Source organism: Gambusia affinis, linkage group LG06 (assembly GCF_019740435.1).
Source record: "Gambusia affinis linkage group LG06, SWU_Gaff_1.0, whole genome shotgun sequence".
In the NCBI taxonomy this organism is placed as follows: Eukaryota; Metazoa; Chordata; class Actinopteri; order Cyprinodontiformes; family Poeciliidae; genus Gambusia; species Gambusia affinis.
This window is the reverse complement of record NC_057873.1, coordinates 28,787,646-28,804,296: the sequence shown is the minus strand read 5'-3', so window position 1 is coordinate 28,804,296 and position 16,651 is coordinate 28,787,646. Positions and strand designations below refer to the sequence as shown.

At 38.5% G+C, this 16,651-nt stretch overlaps 1 protein-coding gene across 6 annotated transcripts in view; it reads left to right on the top strand.

Moving 5' to 3' along the window:
• robo2 (roundabout, axon guidance receptor, homolog 2 (Drosophila)) overlaps positions 1 to 16,651 on the top strand; it is a 395,718-nt gene that overhangs the window by 63,649 nt on the left and 315,418 nt on the right. The gene's annotated exons all lie outside the window — the stretch shown is intronic.

Here is a 16,651-nt window from a genome sequence, read left to right as displayed (position 1 = left end):
GCCACAGTTACTCGAAATGCCAACATAACCAATAGGTCCCCTCACGGGATCGAGCCTCACGTGTTGATATATATATATATATATATATATATATATATATATATATATATATATATATATATTGTGAGGGGGCACGCAGCGGTATGAGCCGTGTTAACTGTAGTAGGTAAGCAGCACATATTTTGCGGTGTAGAACAATAGGGGCCTGTGATAGCAATGCGTAGGGAGAGCAGTGACTCTCTATGCATCGCTATGGCAGACCCCAATTAATTCTGAAGTCTCTGTAAACAGAAGAGTCAGTTTAGACCAAGTCACCAAATTTACGAAAACTTTTTTCATCCAGTTTTTGATAGAGAGAAGATAAATCATGCAAAAGAATATTGAGCTTGCTTTACTTTATCATATGATTACAGTATTTAATTTATTGTGACAAGCCTATAACCACGTCGAACTCATACAAAACCTTGCATTGAAAGGAAAATTATACATGCTGTTCACCATTTAAAAAAAATGGAGACCATGATTTGCATAGGTTTATAAACTTTTGATGCCGTTTTATAACCTTGCTCTCCTCTAAGCGCATCCACAATCTTATCCCTGACCTGTCTGGTGCGCTGCTTCATTTTTATACTACTTTTTCTTCTCTTTTACTGTGAAGAAAGAGTTAAAAATAAATTTACTGGGGTTAATTTATCCTTAAATGGACTCTAGTTACTGTCGTACTATATTTACACTTATACAGACATCCAGGCCCTTGTTGAATTATCATTTTTCTACTATCACACAGTAAATGGAATTTAAGTAACCTAATGTTGAGACCACAAAGTCGTAGTTTAACACGGCTTTATGCAGTTTCTGTATGGCCATGCACCCAGAGTGTCTTGCCCAAAATCATTTGAGCTCAAAGCTGATTTAGGAGGAGCAAAGATGCAAGTTTAAAAAGAAAAAAGTTTAAATAGAGGAGGAATAGCTACCATTTTTCAGTCAGATATATTTACTAGTCCCAGGCCAACTAATGGCAATCTTTTGTTTATGAATATTGAATTTGTTGTTTTGTGTCGTCCACCAGGACCTTTATCTGATTGGGGATAAGATCATTCCAGAGTGGGATTTTAACATTCATATTGACACTGACAGTGATAGCTGAGATGTAGCCCTTAATGTTATCGTAAGTCCATGTGGATTTACCAACAACATCTGCAGATCTATAAACTATTGTCTTCATACTCTGGATCTTTGGTACTGAGTGTAGACAAAGAACAGAACTTCACTGCAACCCTGTACTGGTAGATCCTCTGAGTTTATTCTAGTCGAGACTTTAAAGACAACTACCTTTTCCCAATCAAATAAATTTCATACATTAATGCATTATATTAATGAATATGCAATGCTTACATTTTTAGTTTGTACTTAAGATTTAAGTAGTTGTTTTGTTTGTTGTAGAATATATACAATGCAGGCCCTTCTTGACGATTTTTACATATGTCTTTATAACATTCCTGAGCAGTAAAACAGATAGTCTTATATTATCCTTTGCATACTAGTATGTTGATTACTGAAATCACACATATAAACCTAAAACTGAACATTTTCCTTGCAGGCTATTGTGTAAACATCTTTGATTTATTCTTTTACCCGCATATTAAAACTGTATTTCCAGTTATAGATATATAACATGTGATAGAATGGGATGTGCTTGTAAGATCCTCAAACTCAGTGTTCAAAAAAAGCTACATTTTTAATCATTACATTGTGCAGATGTGTCTCCTCCCATTACTTCCAAGCCTTCCCCCAAAATGGTAATCAAACGAGGAATACGTCAGAAGGCGCAGAAATAAAAGGGCTTAATTATGCATTCTTCATGCATTAATATTTCATGATTTGGGAATCAACATTCTTTATTCAAAACTCCAAAATGTATAAAAAGTCAAATGTGAAAAAGGCAGAATAGATGAATACAGGAAGAAGCAAAACACAATGTGCAAACACTGGATGGTCTGTAGTAAGGTCTCCTTCTACATGTTTGACTTGATTAAAGTGTTAAATGTTTAACAAAGAAGGTGAGGCTTGAATTAACCCACTGATGACGAATCAAACATCCAACACTATATTGGCCTAAGTGTGTCTTAGTAGATCGTTGACCTGCTACCGGCCCATGATGATAGAAAACCTTTGGCCAAGATTCGATGCCAGGACTTTCTTGTTGCAAAGCAGCAGTGCTAACCACCGTTCCACAGAGCGGTAGAAACCTTGTATAGAGAAGTTGTTCCAAACTTTCTTTCTTTTAGTTTTTATTGTGTAACCAGGAAACATATTTTCAGTTTTACAGAATGTTTTTCTCGGCAGGTGAAACCAGACCCTTTATCTACACTATTCACATCGTCTAAAGGGCCTCAGCTGTTGAGTAATGATTGCTTCCTGGAGGCGTGGACTGTGTCGAGGTTTTAAACTTTAGCTAACTTTTGCCCCTTTTTCTGGAGTTAATTTTTTTTTTTGTAGTCTTTCAAAGAAAATCTATTGTAATCATATTTTAAATGGTATCTAAACATAGTAACAAACAATCCCAAATAGTTAGGAATGCTCATTTGATTATTTTTTTTAACGAGTATCTTGTTCCATTATTAGCAGCTCCCGTCTAAAAATGACTCAATTTGCCATTGTATAAAGCTTTTTTGCTCCTGTAAAGATATGAATGTAAAGGTCCTATATTTGATGTTCCTTTGTAGTTGCACTGAATATGTAAAAAGTGTGTATATATATATATATATATATATGATAGGTCATATATATATATATATATAGGTCATATATATATATATATATATATATATATATATGACCTGCACCAGTGAAATCTGCAGCCTGACAGTGCCTCTGTGAACCATTACCCTGGAGAAAGTTGTTATTGTGGTTGGAGGTCACCCAAGCAGGTCTGCTGGGAGGGCCCAGCATGCTTTCTGGTGACTGCTGCTTCCGCTCGCAGTCACCAAAACAAAGACCGAGGCTTGAGCCAGCATTTGGCCTTTCTCGCTCTCTCTTTCCTCCTGTCCCTTGAAGTCACTTGCGAACACATGCACTGCATTGCGTGTGCATACACTCCTGACTGCGCATGGGAAGCAGCCGAGGTTCCAACCACCAGGGTCCTGGCTTGTCATCTGACGAAGCTTAACAATAGCAGAGAGCAGATGCCGAGGTTCCTGGGCCAAACAGATGGATGGTCCAACTTGCTTTGGATAAAGATCACCTCTCTAACCCATAAAGGCATCTTGGGGTTTTGGCTGTCAGGGTGTTATGTTTTTAGATAAATTACCACAGCAAGGGGTAAAACAATGGGCTTTGGAAAACTACAGGAGCAGCTTGCAGGAAAGCAGGCATAAAAGAGAAACTCACTCATAGTCCAGAGTCATAGCAGGTCTGATCTCCCAGCCAAGCATGGGCGGCCAGAAGGAAGGACTGGCATCTCTGTATGAGCAACTGAAATATTAAAGCACTTATGATCCTTCAGGTTAACCTGATAGGCTGGTTTAAAAGGACCTCTAGATTTAGAAGCCCAGACCTGACTTTCTTTGACTCATGTGTCTTCTGAAAATGTTGGCTTCTGACTTATTTTATTCTTTGTTTGTTCTTCTTTACCAGACTTAAACCTCTGCTCTAAAGACTGGAGAATAGACTCAGATTAAAGGTCCTGGACATGAATGGCATTAATGGCCTTTATCTCAGGTAATCAGTACTGGAAGAGAGCCAGTAAAACATTTAAATAAATGATTAGCAGTGTGCTGCATTTATTAACTAAGGCCATTAGTGCACCATAGGTTTTTAATGGTGCATGTCAGTTTGTTTGTGTTAGCTGAAGCTTCCTAATATTATAAACACTCATCAATCTTCAGCTCTTTCTCTGTAACTTCAATACTAAATCTCTCTATTAAATGTGAGACACTTGCAGGTATTCAAAACAAAAACATGTTATGTTAATGTATTATTTCAATGATGTCTCTTACTTATATTGAACGTTGTGTACTATATTTAGCTTGGTAAAAGCCGGCCTCTTGCTCTACACTTTGTGTCTTACAAGGGGTCTGGACCCTTGGCTATTGAGAAACGGTTCCTTCCTGGAGGTGTGGCCTCTGTTGAAGTTTTAAATGTTATCCAATTTCTAATGTGTGCAAGTCATGAAGCTTACCAGAAATTGCCTGCACTGTAAATAACCATCCTCCACTTTGATCCAAATGGCTCAGATTTTAATGGAGCACAATAACACAGGAAGGTGCTATCTACAAAATGGTCTAGACTTTGAAAAACAGATTTGGTTTATAGTTTGATAATAATCTTCCAAAGACTTTAATGCAAAACAACAAAAGATAGGCAATAAATTTGGTGGCAATAAGCAGTAGATGGTAGCTGTGTTTCCGCTACAAATGTCCACAAAATATTGATTTATTGATATTCTACTAATTTTGAAAACACAAGTTCACAATTGCAGTGTTTTCTTTAAGCAAGAAATGGAATTAAAATCACTCATGAAAAAGTCTGTACATGAAATAAGTCATCAAAAAAATATGGCAGTGACTGACGTAAACACTTTAGATATATTTATATTTCATCAGAGGAATGTGTTTGACGCATTGGCACAACGAGCACCTTACACTTGAGAGCCATTATGTATTCAAATTTTGGGGGAAACTTTAGTCAGTGATTCTACACATGGATTCAATTTTGAAAGAATGTGTGGTTCTGTGAGACATTGAGCAGTGCTAGGTCAACGCCTGTTAATAAGCGCTTTTCTATTGTATACAAAGCGGTGTGACTCATGTGATGTGAAAAGTGTTACCATTCCAGTATTTTGAATTACACAAATTTTGACAAGGTTGAAAAACCAACTCGACATAGCGCAAAAACATTTTATTGAAAAATGTGAGTTTTGTTCAAATCTGCAGTGGTTTTATTGAGAAAGTTTGTTTTTGTAATTTTAATTTGCACATGTCTATGGTCAAAGGGGACGCAGCTTATGATGGCTCTTCAAAAAAATTAGTTTGAGTCATTCAGAAATTTAACAATAACACATGTTAATTTACTTGACCCGATTTTCTTTGAACAGAAATTTCTTTTTACTTCATTCATTTTCATGATAATTCATGGTAGTCACACCTCTGTGTGTTGAATTGAAGGGTGAAAAACTTCAAACTTGGCTTTGACTTAAAAAATGACTTCCTATTACAATATCAATCAAAGACAGATATATTGGCATCAATAGGGCTGTCTTTGTTTGATCTATTTGCCTATATTGGTAAGTAGGTGTAACTTGAGCAGGAGGGTGCTGGATGTCTGACCTCTGACTTGTTGAGCTACTCTGAGAGCCTTGCAGCCAGAGCGTGTGGGGTAGGTGGCGTAATGGCCCTTAGTAGGGTGGGAGTAGGTGCTTAGCCAGGGTAATTTAAGAGTCGGACATACGGATGGAATTGGGGCCGGAAAAAGAGACTCTGCAGGGCAGCAGCGATTAGACAGAAGGGCTCTCATAAATGCAGCCATGAAATCTGCTACCATGACAGGAGAGGCGGGTGAAGTGGGGGAAACCGCCTCACGACTTCAACAAAGAAGCTACATTTACAAAGGGCTGACTGTGGAGGTGAGGGACTCCATAATCCAACAGCTCATCTGAAGACAGCTGATTTTGTTACTTGCTAAAAAGCAACTAGAACATCAGGTTGACATGCTTGGTGAAAACATCTCTGTGTTAGCAATATAAAATATAGTTGGAGAAAGGAGTACAATAAGGAAAACAATCCTCACCCAAATACAGTACAGTGTTAGCACAGCATCAGGTTCTGTACACACAATATTATGACATTTAAACAGAACAAGTCACCAAGCTGCTAATCTGCAGTGTAATTAAATATTGCAGTAGGAATATACTATTATGTTTTGATTCTGGTTTTCAGGGTCACTATTCGATTCAAAGAGACTATAATAATTTTTGTTTTAATAAATGGGTGCGCAAAGGATCCCCATGATCTGCTCCAATCTGATTTTCAAGGCACAATGACAAACGCGTCATTCACATTTTTCAAAATTTTACATATTAATCTTTTCGTAAATGGAATTACTCTGCCCTTGTATCTGCCGTTTTGTTTCTATGGAGACAGTCTCCTCCGTCAACAGACACTTTTAGCAATTTAACAATTTTTGTAGTTATTTAGGGAATGATCTTTAAACTTGTACATAATTCCTTGCCACGTTGGATAAATTTATAATGTGAATCCAAAAACCTGGTAGTAAAAGCGGACTAGTGGAAACGAAATGCCAGCTTTGCTGTCCAAAATGTTTTTGGCATAAAAAAGGCTGCAAACTTCTGACCAATCACACAACACAACACACAGAGCTCTGTAAAATGTACGGACGTGGCATATGTTGGTACAGCTGTACTCTGGCCCTGTGTTTTTGTGGACTTCCTGCAGTTCTTCATCTTGCGAAGCTCATGTCAAGTTCAGTCTTTCTACCCATTTGGTTAAAACCTAAATGAGTCCAAATGTCTCCCTTCACTGAAGAGAGAGCTGGTTGAATCTCTCTCCATTTTATTTTTGTAGTGTCCTTCTTGTTTTAGAGCTTTCTACGCATGAGTAAGTTCCAGTATTGTTTTTGTGACGTCAGAACATCGCACTTAGTTATAAACGGAGGCCGACAGACAGCTGATTTCTTTTTTTTTTTTTTTTTTTTTACTTTTGGACATTCTAAATCAATTCTGAATCACAGTAAATGAGAATTGGGATTTTTTTTGTGAAATTGAATACTTTTTTTGTTTGAATAAACTTTCATCAGGCTGCTTATTGATAAGGCAGAGAAACAGAGAATGCTTCCAAATATAAGGCAGGTGATTGGAAGCCAAGCCGTTACTGACCTATCAACCTCGGCGATGAACACAGAACGCATGCACCTCTCATGCCCCTGTGACTCTTACTCATTTGAAGGTAAAACACAAATGGAAGGCTACAAATAGCACTCGGCACCAGCATGCCGCTCTTCTGTGTTTGGACATTAAGTGTAATGAAAGCCACACGTCTCCTGTCTGGACGGGTTGGAAATGATGCAGCTCAAATGAACCTGTCTCGCAGTTAAATGTTTTCACATGTCACACTCCATTATAGAGGTGCTGATGTGAGCTGCTCCAGGTGAGCGGCAGGGGATGAGGCCTGGCAGTGTGGGAGGGGGTTTGTGCCCCTCAGTGTGGAGGAGGTGGAGGGGTTGAGAGGAAATGGGATTGGGGCACATCTCATTGGGAACATCAGCCTGCTACTGGGAAGATGGGGAGGATGACTCATTAGGTATGGAGCTCTGCACGTCTTACACTGAGCAGCATGCTAATGGAGGGAAAACATGGCTGAACTGGGACTGCACTTATGAAAGACCATAATACTAGAAGGCGATGGAGCAAGCAGCACACCTTCACAACCCTAAGACATTCAGGAAAAATAGAGCCTCACAAAAATGTTTTAATATGAAAATATTTTGCACATTGTTGTACTTCCATTTGGCTCTACGCTGCTTCTGAGGCTGCCCAAATATTTAAAAATCAAAACACCCAGCCAGTGTTTTTTTTTTTTTCTTTTTGGGAATAGCTTAATGTTTGTTGGTGTCTGGAATGTAACATCACAAATCAGGAGCACACCGCCTGTAACCTAGCAACCCAGCTCCAGCACATTTGGTCAGCTGGTTTTACCGACATATGCCCTGCTAGAAAAGACAACTACGGTACATTGTTGTTGACTTACTATCCAGAAACCAGTTGTTGCATTCTTGTTGGTTCTGCTGTATAAATGCCCATCAGTTTGCAGCTTTTTCAGAATCAGAATTTCCATGGTCAAGAGTGAATGTTCTTATAAATGATCATAAATGATTATAAATAATCATCTGGCCTGAACACAGCATGAAATGTTGTAAAGATAATTTATCGAAGGCTCTAGGAAGTTTAAGAATTGAGGTCTTCGACTCATCCAATGAATCACAACAGCTGTCTTTACAGTACCAACTTTTTAGCAGCACTGGGCTTCTGGGCTGTTCAATCTCTTCCTCCTGCTACGCTGCCCCCTTGTGGCCCAGGCGACATTTTGGCAGCTTCCATTTCCTTGTCACATATTTGTTCTTGTTTAGCAAGGTGAAAAATGCACACAAAACATTAAGAGCTCAATTTTGGTGAGTTAATGACTTTACATCGAGTATCTTATACCTTCCATGTCACATTTAGAAACTATTTTATGGCATCAGATTCCAAGAAAATACAGTAAAATATGACAGTATCAATACTTTTGGAAGGCACTCGTCATCACAGGACGCCGGAGTGTGATCTTGATTTTCTGAGAACATCCACATTACACACCATGTGATAAATTTGAATAATAAATGGAGGAAAAGTCTTAGATCATCCACATTGTGACTATTGAAGCAAGTGAGCGTTGATGGAGATTGAAGGAGACTGAAAACCTTTATCATACTAATGATGGATATTAGCCATACTCTCCTGGCTTCAACGACATTGACAATTTTACACTTGACATTAATTGCCAATCTCGAGCGCTGAAAATCTTTTTTAACCTCAAGAGTGTCGCCGTGTGAGGCTGACTTAGAAGTAGAGGAGGCTGGTAATGAATGTGGACAGGAGTCAGCCAAAACTTTCCTATTTGCAAGGTTGAAATGTCAATACAAACCTTGAGTGATGGCATTTATTAGTACAACACACACACACACACACACGCATCTCCACTGCGCGTAGAATATGAAGGCAGACAAGACATTACTAATTAAGTCACATTTAGTTGGTCAAACCACCGTCTAAATGATTACTCAACATCAGATACATGCTGAACTATGTTTAAAAACCACAAAGCGAACGAGGGGTTGTTTGCTCTTGAGTGTTCCTTCTTTTCTTTGCCGTAACTAATTAGATGCTTGAGGATACATCTGATTAAACAACATGCCACTCTGACAATTAAATGTCAAGAGCAATTACTGTGAGTGGAGTGACCCATCCTTATACTATATAACCCGTTCTCTTGTATCTCCCCATCGCCCTTCTGGCTCCCCTTGTCATCTTTCGGTTTCCATATTCGCCTTCATAAACGCAGATATAACAGAACGATGTCAGATAATGGATCCTAGTAAAGATGTACACTGTTAGTTTTGTACAAAAATGTTTCGTGGTCTGAAAACGTCTGCCTGAGAATCAGTCTTTTTGACCTCTTTGACTCATCATGTGAACAAACATCACGTTTGATTTTAATTGCATCTCTTATTTAATGGAAACACCAGAATTGCAAAATTGCTTTTTTGACATTATTGGTATATAGACAGTTTTGCGTACATTGGTACACAGCTAAAACCAAAAAGTTAACATTAATTTTAGGTTAGTCTATTTATTTAAGTTGGCCTAAAAATAGAATTTCAACATTTCAGCATGAAGGCTAAGAACCCTTGGCATAGATAGAATAATAGTGCAGGTTTTTGTGAGCACAGGTGTGGTTTGTTTGAGATCTGTTTATATTTCCAAAATAGAAAACTAAGATCTCACTATGTGTATACCACCTGCATTAATAGGCTACACCTTGGATAAGTTATTTTGTGTTTTGCTGATGGTCCCACATTCCAAACACAGGTGTCCCAGTTTTAAACAATCTTCTCAGCTTAGGTAAAAACAAAATTCCCAGCGGGCAAAACTCCCACTCTCTCATACCAAAGTGAACAACTAAACATGAAGTCCCTCTGCAAGTTGCCTTGAGACTTAGAAGCTTGCTGCAACAATGTTGTGCTGCTCTTGTGTCTCAGCTTCAAGTGATTTATGTGTGTGTGTGTTTGTCTGTTGTTTTCTTCTCCAACTTTGTTTTTAGGACATTTCAGTGCCATCTCTCCTTGCAGCACAGTTAGCTGCTTTAGCGGCACAAGCACCTGGAACACTCTTGACTTTTCTGCAGGAGAGGATTTTTTATTTTTATTTTTTTTTGATTGAGTGATTCATTTGATCCCATGTTGCGTGTTTTTAAGGAAACTGTTCCTGCTGACTCCTGTGGGGTGACCGTTCCTTTCATCCATACCACACATAATCTCTTTGGGCTCCTTTATATTGTCCACCGCGCCGCTGTGATTTGTCAACCGTTTTGTGTTCTACCCAAAACCCACGTGGGCCGTGCTGAGTTTTCATCCCCATATCTCTGGGAGAGGGCGTTTTCCCCAAACTAATCCCGATTTACTCCTCCATAGAGCTCGTCTGGATCCCCCCCAGTCTTCCTCTCCTTCACACACTTTTCACGCGTTTGTCAGTTTCCACTGGTAAAGATTCTGAATCAGGTGGGAGTGTGTCCAATAGCATTAACCCACCGCGGAGCTCGAGTCATAGATTGGAGCCATGGAGGGACTGTGAGTTGTGCCAGGTGGGAAGCGGGAGGCGGTTGCCTTGGATGGTAACCGACGGGGCCGAGTGGGGCGGAGGAACAATGCAGCCAATGGGGGTTTGAAATTCTAAAATCTCGAATCTTCTGTTGTTCAGATGGAGCTTTGGATCTAATAAAAGATTCACGTAAGAGGAAAAAAAGGAGAGCATGTAAGACTTCAGAGCCTGCAGTTCTCCTGCTAATTTATCATCCCAGTCCCCTGTGAAACCAGGCACAGATATGGAGGAATAACGTCAATTCTGGCCCAAGTTACACTAACCTTTCTCAGCTATATGCCTCATGTATAAACATTTTTACAGTTTTTTCCCCCCTTTTCAGCTCTGTATTAGACAGTGATGTGTGGTGAGGTTCATGACTGGTGACGCAGCGATTCAAATCCTCCACCCGCCCCCCCTCGAATCAGGTGTACAAATCCAAAACCCAATGCAGAAACTTATGTTTCTTTTTTTAATCCCAATTAATTGAAGCTTTTAATTATTTTATTTCTATATGAAATCAATATTTTTCTATATTTTCTTTTCTCCCCTCTTGCCTGATGTGCCTATGGGATTCAACACTGCCCCCTATCGGTGAGATATGGTACTTTCTACTTGTTTTAATGTATAAATTCAGTGATTTTGACCATAGAAATGTTGAAATAAACAATATTCAAAAACAAATCTATAGATGAGTCAAGTGGTATATAAATTTTCTCTCATTAGTATTTATTGAGAAAGAGAAACAGAGACAAAATATATATTCAGCAAACAAAATATTGCATTTGATCCAGTACAGAGAAATACTCATTGGTAATACTGTCTGAATGCAGTTACATGGGGATCTAACAGACAGGCACCCTACCAAGGCCTCTAAGAGCTCAGTGGAAAGCCCGCTCTGCTGTTAATTTACTGCAGTGCTAAATGATTGCTTGTGACATGAAAGTTCATTTTAAAAAAGTCAAAAGTCCTGGAAGGCATATAGATTAGTACATTTTCTGCGTGATCAGAATTACTTACCTTATATTAGTGAGTCATACAAGCATACTTTTTCATCCAGAACCAGTATTTACTAATGAGGGTTTATCGTTGGGGTTACTGTCTGTTATGCTGCTCAAAGTCTGATCCAATGGTTATTTTCTTTATTTGGACAGAAGAAACCCCTTAAAGCAGCTACTGTGCCTGTGGTGGATGGATGAAAAGTTGAAATAATGATACAGAATCAGAATCGTATTCAAAAACTCTGATGTGTGAAAAAGATAAATCACCACTGCAGCTAATCATTCCAGCTTAACTTGCAAGGAAATGTTCTGAGAAAAATGTTGTATTTATTTAGTAGTACGATCTTCAGACATCTGTGGACTCCAGTCTTCCACTGTCCACCAAGTTTTGGCTGCATCCCTGATCCAACACACATTAGATACGTGTATTGGAGCAGGGATCTATCTGGAGCGCAATATAGTAACACTATAGGACTGGAGCAGCAGACCCTGATCTACATATGGAAGTGGAAAGGAAAATTAGGAATTGTTCTTAAAACCTTTAGATGTTATGACCATAAATTGTGATATGACCTTTAATATTATATTTCAGTCCTATATATCATAATCTTATTGCACTACACCAAGTTTGAAGATTGTGTTTCTGCCCCTTCTGTGGTGGAAACAATGTTTATTGGAAATTTCTGTCAGCGCTGTTTGCCAAAATGACTGGATCAATTTGCATGAAGATTGTCTTTAATAACTGGAACATTGATTATTTCTAGTCTTCATTCCAATATCTTATGATTTTTGATGGCGGCATTGGAGAACATGTAATGTTTGTTGTGTTTTTCATCATGTGCAACTGAAAACGTTCCTGTCTATATCTTTGGTGCAGTAATTCCAGTCATTTTGAAAGTCCAACGCTCAGCGTGTGTGCTTGGACGAATTTATTGATGATGATTTTGCTTTTCAAATGACCTGGAAAGCTTTTGTCTACATGCTAATTTTTGTTGCAAAGATTTAGTGGGAGTAACAGGTTTGTGCAGTGCAGTGCATATAACACATTGCGTACCCTTGATTCTGTTATCATTAAATTAAAAATAAATCAGGAGCTCTTCTGAGCGTGTTAGAAAAAATATTCACTGTTGAGGTTTTTGTTAGCAGGCACGCTAACTAGAAAGGCTTGTCTAAGGAACATTAGAGGGCTGAGCGTGGGCAAGAATGTTGTTTGAACTCTCATTTGAATATTTACCTGAAGGTGTTGAGTTGAATGTGGATGAATAATGAGGTTTCCTTCTGTAAAGCAGCATGGAACCAAATCAAATGCCACTTACCGTCCTCTCCCGACAGCTTTAGTCACTCTGGAGATCGCTGCTAAATTTATTTGTCAAATTATATTTTTTCCACAATTTAGTTGTTTTACTTTATTATTAGATCACTGTTTATTAAAGCAGAACATGGTAAATTGAATGTATTTGAGATCAAATAATTGTCGAATGTGATCATGATCACAGCTTTATACTTTTAGTTTTGGTACCAAAGAGATACATAAAGACATCAGTTTAATATTCTCAGTTTAAGCCTTAATAAACCAGATTATGTCAAATGTATCCATCTTTCCTTTAGCAGTGTCTTAAATTTAAATGTGTTGTACTGATTCTGACAAAGCATTTTCTTTTCTTTTGGTGCAGAATTCTCAAAGTATTGACATTATCTCGCTCTGTGTGGTTTAGTTCTGGATAAGAAATGTTTCGTTAGCCGTGACAAAATTACGTCACAATGATGTCAGGAGGTGTACAAAAAATGATCACCAAAAATTAACAACAAAATATGCTACATCTAATAAATGCAATTTGCCAAAAAGACTTTAAACTTAATGCACCAAAAAGCACTAAGCTGTTACATTAGGAAAGTGTTATAAACTTGTTACAAACCCTATTTGTGGTGAATTATGTGAATAATAAATATCAAAAATTTCAAGTCCTGTAGTGTAGATAATCATGTTTGGTTTGAAACTACTGGTGGTTTATCAAGTAAACCCATCGCAATAATTAATGAGGTTAAATTAACTGAACTTGATCATTTCCATTCAGAATCCATTTTAATTATGGTTTTGGTTATGTGTGGATTTTATTTCCGTATAGATTTAAAATCTATAAACTGTTCTTTACAAAATGTTAGTGTACTGGTCTTCGGCAGGTAAAACTTCCATTGTTATGAAATTATCAAAATATCACTTGAAAATGGTCTCAAAACAAAAATATTGTTGTTTATCGCAATTTTTACTGGGACAACTTATCGTCCAGCAAAATAAGTCAAATTATATATTGTCATTTTCTGAGAAATTCATATCCCCATTGATGGATAAATCAGTGAGTAAAATAATCCCAAGAGGCAGCGTTGGTTCCCTCACATCGTCAGTCCTGAGGAGGAATTTCTGAACCTGTCTCCTTTACCACCACAGGAATTAGGACAGCTAGCCAGCAACCAGTTATTTACTCTGCACACAGCTGATTATTATGCAAATTCATTCAATTACAAAAGTGGGGGAAGAGTGGTCTTCTGAAGATGAGGAATTGCAGATAATTAGCACGAAGGCATTTTGTTTGAACCGAGCCACTTCGACTTGGGATGCGCTGCAGAGGTTGGGTGATAAACAAGCAAAGAAACACACAGGGGGGGGGGAGACTCTGAACTTTTTCATCCAGACCCACACAGAGATAAGCAAGAGCAATAATCAGCTGTTTTTGTTGCTAAATGCTAATGTCTGCAGAATGAGCCACCTTCCGGTCTGCCGTCTCCAGGTTCTGACAGATGAACAGCCTCCGTCTGAACTGCTCCGGTTGAGGCAGCAGTGCTGATCTGATGCTCTGTCTTTGGGTGTCTGCCTGCTTGTTGTTTGCTATAGGTATCATTGTTTCCATTCCATTTCACATCAATCGGCCTTGGTGAGGGAAAAGTGCTTTTCTATCCTAGAGCTGCGTCTTTGTCATATCAAGGCCTCCAGCTTGAGCTTCAGATTTTTTATAAAACTAAAAACGTGTGCGTTTGTGTGTTTGTGTGTTTGTGTGTTTGTGTCTGGGTGAACCTTTTAGTGTTTTTTTTTTATTCTTTATCTGCAGCATGTACCAATGTTATCGCAGTTTAACTCCACAGTGCATGGCTCTTTAATGTGTGCATAGAGTGTGAGTGAACGTGTCTATGAGCCCCACAATATGCTGAGGATGCTGATGGATCTATTTTCGGCTAAAGGATTCTGTGTCAAAAGAAATTGCATTAGTGTGACAACAGACATAAAAGGCTGGGTGAAAGCTCTGTCGCTAGAATAAAGAATCTTTTATTTAATCCAGGCCAGCAATTCTTTTATTTTTACAAACTGAACGCAAAGACCTCTGTCATGCTCTGATAATTTTTCAAAACTGACAAAACAACATTTTTTGGACGGCTATTTTAATTCCTTCTTTCTTTTTTCAAGTTCGTACTAACAGGGTGTTTTCACACGTGATAGCCTGGTAGACTTGGTTTGATTGGAAACCAAAGTTGCAACATTTGCTCCACTTTCATTTGGTGCGGTTCACTTTCACACTGCAACTGTGTCAAACCACCCAAACCATTTGGGAAACCTGTTCCCCGCCTCACCTGAGGTGGCGCTGCACTTAGAACCTGAAGTAGCAGCAGCCTGTGACCCTTTTTAACAACAAATATAACAGAACAAACGCCTTCAAAAAAGTTCCACTTTTGCCCTTTTAGTTTACAAAATATTTTCCCAAAAGTCTTGAGGATGTTCTTTAATCAATAACTTGGCATTCTATGTGGTTTTTACCTCAGAACATTTTTCATCTGTGACGTTTTTTAGTTACTTTCTTGTTGAAACTCTAAACTTTCATGAGGAAAGTCAATTTTGCTTCTGTGACTTCTGAGATGACTTGTGCTATAATATTTTTGCTGCTACTTTTTTTCTGGCAGCAAACAGATGACTTTTCTTCTGTTCTTGACCTTCTTTAAAGTGTGAATACAATCTGTTATTGAAAATCTACTTCATGTCGTTAGATAGATCAAACTGTGAAGTTCATGACTGGCGAAGCACCGACTTGTATAAATCCAAAATCCAACATAGAAGCCTTTATTTAAATTTTGACCATAATTAAGTCTTTTATTTATGCTTTAGTTAATTCTATACAACTGGACATTATAAAAGAAAGACAAAATAATTTTAATATTTCTCTATAATAATTCTTACCTTTCTGATTAAAAATGATAATTGTGTGTAATCTTACTACAATTTTCATATGGTATCTATACAATTTTCTTTCTCCATGAACATTTCTCACAACGTAAAAATATTCTTGTTTCCCTCGTTTTCCTGTCACTTTTAAAAATCTGGCAACTTTAATGTTGAGTGGCCTTGAACGGAGGGCTGCACAGTGGCGCAGTTGGTAGAGCTGTTGCCTTGCAGCAAGAAGGTCCTGGGTTCGATTCCCGGCCCGGGGTCTTTCTGCATGGAGTTTGCATGTTCTCCCTGTGCATGGTGGGTTCTCTCCAGGTTCTCCGGCTTCCTCCCACAGTCCAAAAACATGACTGTCAGGTTAATTGGTCTCTCTAAATTCTCCCTAGGTGTGAGTGTGTGTGTGAATGGTTGTGTGTCCTGTATCTGTGTTGCCCTGCAACAGACTGGCGACCTGTCCAGGGTGAACCCCGCCTCTCGCCAAGAATGTAGTTGGAGAAGAACCAGCAACCCTCCTGACCCCATTAGGGACCAGGGTGAACAGAAAATGGATGGATGGATGGATGGACTTGAATGGTTCTGTTCCAGCTATACTGTTTGTAATTTTCCAATAGTCTTCAGTCATTTCAACGCAGGATGCAGCATTCTTCCCTGTCGGTGACCTATGGTACTTTGTGACTCACACTGTACATTTTCACTGCATGATAATGGCCAATCAGAAACACTAAATGTCTCTGATATTTATGAAATATGTTAGACTGAAACGTTGGTTAAACCAGAAGGGAGACTCAGCTCTGCCTCGTCCTGGACTTCAGCCAGCGTCTGAATTCTACAATTTTGATAATAAAAATGTTAATATTACCAACACAAAAAACAAAACAAAACAAAAAGTCCCCACCATTTTGAAAAGTCAAGTGGATAAATTGAATTTCTCTCATCATTGTCGGCCTCTATTTTACTGGTCAGGATTAAGCCGCCTCCCCTTAAAACACATCACAGGTAAAATTTGAGTGATTTTGCAATCGGTTCTCCAAG